We start from the raw sequence: 6,347 nt of genomic DNA on the forward strand, positions 1-6,347 counted from the left end.
TCTAGACAGGTGTGCTGGTAAATCCAGCTCTCTGAAAAAAAGCACTGATTTGTAACATTTGCCATTTTTTTGTGATATAAATACTCCCTCTGTGGCTAACAGGGCATCTCTACCTGGATTTGGAAAGGGATCCTCACAATTCCTCTTGGGAGCTAGAACTGGCCACTCTAGCCAATTCTAGCATACCACAGCCTCTTGTGTGACGTCATAAGGCAAAGAGGTGGTGGTGTAAGGCTTCTATTGGTTGGATTCTTCGGTTTTAAGAAATAGAAAATCAAGTGGAGCTGGCCCAAGCAGAAAGTAGAATTTACTAGAAGGATACAGTCTCAGGATGAAAAGCAGGAGACAACAGGGCCTCAGGAGAGCTGGAAAGGAGGAGCAGATGTGCTCTGGGGCCTTGATAGGTCCCTTGTTGCAGGTCAGCGTTCCTGTATCTCTGGCCCATAGGGCAGAACACTGCTGCCCATGGTTCCTGAACTTACTTGCTGAGCTTCCTACCACCAACAGAGACAGAGGTCCTCTCTGACTGGCTCAGTGGAGTCAAGGGTCAGCCCCGGGTCAGTCAGCTATGGCCATGTGACCTTAGTGGGTCTGTGTACCTCTGCTCATGATCATATTGGAGATGTCAGTCTAGATGAGGACCAGGCCCTTCTGTCTTTGACATTCTGTTACACTTAGACTCATCATCATATTGAGGTCCTCTGGGCTTCCCTTCATCTGGGCTCTGATGACCTTTCTGACTGACTGTCAGAATGGATGACTGACATCATCCCTGCCAGTCTCCCCTTTGCTCCTCTGCCATCTTGGCCTTCCTGTTGGTGCTTAAGTATTCTTGTTCTCACCTTGGAGCCCTTGTACATGCTCTTCCCCGGGGCTTCCCATGGCTTACACCCTCTCTTTACTTGGAGCATCCTTCTCTGAGTACCTGCTTGCCACAATCCACTCCATCCATGCCACACTCCTACCAACTTCATTTTTCTTCAAAATGCTTAATATGACCTGAAATTGTATCATGTATTCCACTGTCTGTCTGCTCCCCACTGGAACATAATCCATGGGTATCAGAACTTTGTCCTGTTTATGGCTTGTATTTTCAGCATCTGGAATGGTGCTTGGCATGTAGTAGATACTCAAAAACCTATTTGTTGAGGGCATGATTAAATGAATTGAATAAATGGATGAATGGATGAATGAGTTGCAGACTTACTATAAATAAAGACTTAAAAATAAACCTTTAAAAATAAACCTTAATTATTATCTTAGTTTTCACATGTGTTTTTGCTTATTCTGTACTTGAATAAAATAATGTTTCTTTAAAAATGAGATGTAATTCAGATTTTTAATGGTCTGACCTTTTCTAACCTATCCCTTAGGTCACCTTCTCTCAGAGTTCCCTACAGTATTCTTAATTAGTGATATTTTGCAGGAATATGTGGAAATAGGCTTTTGTTATTCATTCAAGGCAGAAAATATTTGATATGAATTATGATTTGATGATAGGTATGCTGTCCTGGAAAGATAGGAAGTGGCTTGGAGAGCTGGTGTTTTGTTTTGTCTTTAAAACGCTCTGAACAAGCAGAAAACTGTATCTGTTTGTTTACACGATTATTTGATAGATGATGCCAGCAAGAGCCATCTTTAGTTAAACCCCAGCATAGTAACCCAGAATTATCATCCAATAGACAGATGAGGAAAGATGGCCTCCTACTTGAAAAAAAATTTGGAAAAAAAAAGAACATTTCCAAAAGAATGCCAGAAAAAGACATTCTTCTTTCTCATAAAAATTCAGAGCAAGAAGGACATTATTTTCACAAGAGAAACCATGCATTAGGACATAGATAAGCTCCCCACACACACACACAAAGCAGGAGATTTTCAGTTGAATAAAATTGACAACTTTGCCTCCAGGCTGAATTTTATAGTTTTCACCAGCAACAGCTGTGTTTACTGATGGCCCTACGTAGCCCTCAAACCAATTCAAGATTAAGTAAAGAACTGGTATTCTAAAAAAAAAAAAAAAAAAAAAAAAAGAACTGGTATTCTCAGACAATCACCAACAAAATGAACATTCTCTTACTGCTTGTGGAGCTCCAGGCTTCATGTCCTTACCTTTGAAAAATTACCTCAGAAGTTGTCACTTTTAAAGATAGAAGATATATCTGGTAAAATAGAATGTTTGTACTGCTGAAGCTCTAGTTTTCAACCTTAGTTGCACCTTAGTTTCTTCACCTGGGAACTCAAAAAGGTGGTATTTTGATAAGGATTGTATTGAATGTATAGATTGCTTTGGATCGTATAGACATTTTCACAGGGTTTGGTCTTCCAATCCATGAGCATGGAATGTTTTTCCATTTCTTTCTTTCTTCCTTCCTTTCTTTCTTTCTTCTTTCTTTCTTTCTTTCTTTCTTTCTTTCTTTCTTTCTTTCTTTCTTTCTTTCTTTCTTTCTTTCTTCTTTCTTTTTCTTTCTTTCTTTCCTTCCTTCCTTCCTTCCTTCCTTCCTTCCTTCCTTCCTTCCTTCCTTCCTTCCTTTCTCTTTCTTTCTTTCTTTCTTTCTTTCTTTCTTTCTTTCTTTCTTTCTTTCTTTCTTTCTTTCTTGATTTTATTTATTTATTTATTTGAGAGAGAGCATGAGTAGGGGGAAGGGCAGAGGGAGAAGCAGACACCCTGCTTAGAGGGGACCCCAATGCAGTACCCAATCCCAGGACCCCGAGATCATGACCTGAGCCAAGGTAGCTGCTTAACTGACTGAGCCACCCAGACATCCTGTTTGTCCATTTATGTCCTCTTCAATTTGTTTAATAAGTTTCATAGTTTTCAGAGTACAGATCTTTTTACCTCTTTGGGAACTTAAGGAAATATCAACCCAATGCCAGAGTTCTACCCTAGCCCAGGTAAATGGGAAGGTGGGCCCATTAATCCTAATGGCTGTTAGTTTAGTGGTTATTTGTCAGGTGTTCTAATCTGTGGCTGTATTGAGAAGTACTGCCTCCAGCCCTGCCACAGGGTGCAACTGAATGCCACCCTGGGTGGGGCATCTGGTGGGGTTGCTCAAGATCCTGATCCCTGGCCAAACAGTGAAGAAAGTAAGTTTGTCTTGGCTCTTTCATCTGTTCTTGTGTGCCCATCTCCCCATTCTTGGAAACTTTCTCTTCTGAGCTATTTCTCAGGTGTTCTTAACCTACCCTGTGCCCACAGTGAAGCTATCAGGCTCCTAGGAAACCCTTCCTTGCTAAAAATTAATCCCACAGAACCCTCATCCTTTCAGTGTAGTGTTATCCCTCTCAAAATCAAACAACAACAAAACCCCCTAGAAACCAAAAAATCCACTACATAATAGAAAAAAATGTGGAATGCCACATGATGCAGCTGGTGAGTTCAAGGTAAAATTGAGGAGAGGAGGAAGGAGCTCCTGGCTCCCATCAGGTCCCTTCTGGTCAGCAACAGTCTACTCCTCCAAAGGACAGTTCTGCAGGGTGACTCTGGAAAGTTACTTAACCTCTCTGTGCCTCGGTTTCCTCATCTGTAAAATGGGGACGGTGTTAATACTGATGCACAAAGTTGTTGTGAGGACTACCAATGTAAAGCATTTGAGGAGCACCTGCCACAATAAGCAATCAATGCACATGAGCAGTTATTACTATCACCTTTATTATTATTATTTCAAATTCTTGAATTTATAATGAAATGAGGGGGAGTTCCACATGGAGCAGGCAAATAAACTCAGAGAAGGCATTCCTCTGATAGAGGCTCGAAAAATATTTTGAGCTGTGACATCCTCACTGGCATATGCATCTAGCTCCAATATCCCAAGGCGATACTTAATTTATGCCCTCCATTTAGATGTATAAATTTCCAAAAGCTTTTGAAATTTTTTTTTAACTGTATAATCAACCTGTGTATCTGTGAGTCTTGGGAAATGATGGAAATGATAATGAACAACTGCATAGCTGGAGAGAAACAAGTGCCTCTCTAATTGCCTAGTTAACTCAACACAGAAATTAATGAATTCAGCAAACATTTAATAATAAACTCTGGGCCAGATGTCGTGCCAGGAAGTGGGGATGCCACAGGGAGGAGATGTGGTCCATGCCCAATGTAGCTCGCAGTCCAGGGAGCTTATAGAAGGGGTGTCGCCCAATTACAAGTCACAGCCCAAAGTGATGAAGAAGATATGCTTAGGCTCTGCTATCTTCAGCATTCGTTTTAAGCCTTCAAGATAAACCATAATGTGTGAGAATATTATCAATAGGTTGGACTTGTTTCTCCTCTCAGAGATCTTACTTTTTCAAGAAGGCTGGCTGGTCAAACAACTTTTGTATATTCCTTTGCAGGAAGTACACTTCTCACTGACCACAGAAAAGTAGAAGTGGGAGCAGAAATGCCCAGGGATGACCTAATTGCCTTTTGTCCTCACAAGAACATGAAGATTTGTCCCCTGATACAACAGGCTTCTTAGTGACTGATCTGAATGCACCGAATGTCAAATTTGGGTGGTGCTCCCCTACATTTTTTCTAGAAGTTTCCTAGAAACGGCTTTATTTTTTTAATTTAATTTAAAATTTTTAATTTAAATTCAATTTGACAACATATAGTATAACACCCAGTGCTTATCCCATCAAGTGGTTTCCTTAATGCCCACCACCCAGTTACCCCATCCCCCCACTCATCTCCTCTTCGGCAACCCTTTGTTTCCCAGAGTTAGGAGTCTCTCATGGTTTGCCTTCCTCTTTAATTTTTCCCCACTCAGTTTCCCCTCTTTCCCTTATGGTCCTTTTCACTATTTCTTATATTCTACATATGAGTAAAACCATATGATAATTCTCTTTCTCTGACAGACTTATTTCACTCAGCATAATACCCTCCAATTCCATCCACATCGATGTAAATGTAGGTATTCATCCTTTCTGATAGCTGAATACTATATTTCATTGTGAATATATATATAATAATATAATAATTATATATATTGCATCCTCTTTATCCATTCATCTAGCAAAGGACATTGTGGCTCCTTCCACAGTTTGGCTATTGTGGACATTGCTGCTCTGAACATTCGGGTGCAGGTGTCTCATCGTTTGACTACATGTATCTTTGGGGTAAATATCTAGTAGTTCATTGGGCAGCTCTATTAATTTCTTGAGGAACCTCCACACTGTTTTCCACAGTGGCTGCACCAGCTTGCATTCCCACCAACAGTGTAAGAGGGGTCCCCTTTCTCTACATCCTTACCAACATTTGTCTAGAGAAGGATTTAAAAGAATGTTTTTGTTTTGCTTTGTTTCAAAGTTTAAATTCTTAGAAGCTTCTGAATGGCTTAAGTGTATTTTTAGATTACACTAAAAGTGGAGCTTAGTTTTACAGAAAAAAAGCTCAAGATTCCCTAAAAAAATCTGAGTTTTGTTAATAGAGTAATTTTTGGACTGAACATTTCTAAGATTCCTTTTAGTGTCAAAGAGTCCTAAGATCTACATCATAATCTATGAGATCTTTATTTACTTTTGAAATTTCTTTCTCAATGACCTTCCACCCTTGACATTATTTCACAACTTTGCTGCACTTCTGTTATAACAAGCTGCTAACTCCTAAGAAGTGACATCTGTGAGCTTGATGTCTAATGTAGCATTACTGTGACTTTTCTTTAAAACCTCATTTTTATTTGTATCAAATCTACTCTCCTATCTATTTGTTTTATAAGATCTAATTTGCTTTTTAAAAGAATAGTATGGTGGCAAGTGTCAAAGATGAACCCCAAAAGACCATGCTTTGGAATTTGTACCCTGTGTGGACCTCTCTTTCATGGGCAGTGACCTGGCCTGTGACTTGCTTTAACCAATAGGATTTGGTGAGGGTGGTGGGGCGCCCTTTCCATTTTGAGGCTTTAAGAGGACTGGCAGGTCCACTTCCTTGTCTTGGAACACTTGCTATGGGGAGTCCTGGGCTGATATAAAAGTAAATTCACTACTCTGATGGAGACCACTAGGAAAAACCATGTAAAGAGACTCTGAGACTACATGGGGAAGAGGTGAGGTCCAGCTACCTCAGTATCCTGGTTGAACTTCCAGATGATTCCAGTCTAGCTGCCATCTGACTTCAACTACATAAAAAGTCCGACAAGAGACCAGCAGAAGAACCACCCAGCTGAGCCTCACAGACCACAGTAAAGAGGGACAATCAAATGCTCTAAGTTTTGAGGCCATTAGGCAGCATAGTTAATAATAGATGACAAAACTGTTAACTGTAAGACTCCAAATGAAAAGACAATGAATTGATATCCTCCAAATAATTCATACAACTAACCTGAAGAATTTTTATGGGAAAGGAAGTTTTCTTTCATTTTTGGGGGGCG

This window comes from Canis lupus, chromosome 9 (assembly GCF_048164855.1).
Source record: "Canis lupus baileyi chromosome 9, mCanLup2.hap1, whole genome shotgun sequence".
NCBI lineage: Eukaryota > Metazoa > Chordata > Mammalia > Carnivora > Canidae > Canis > Canis lupus.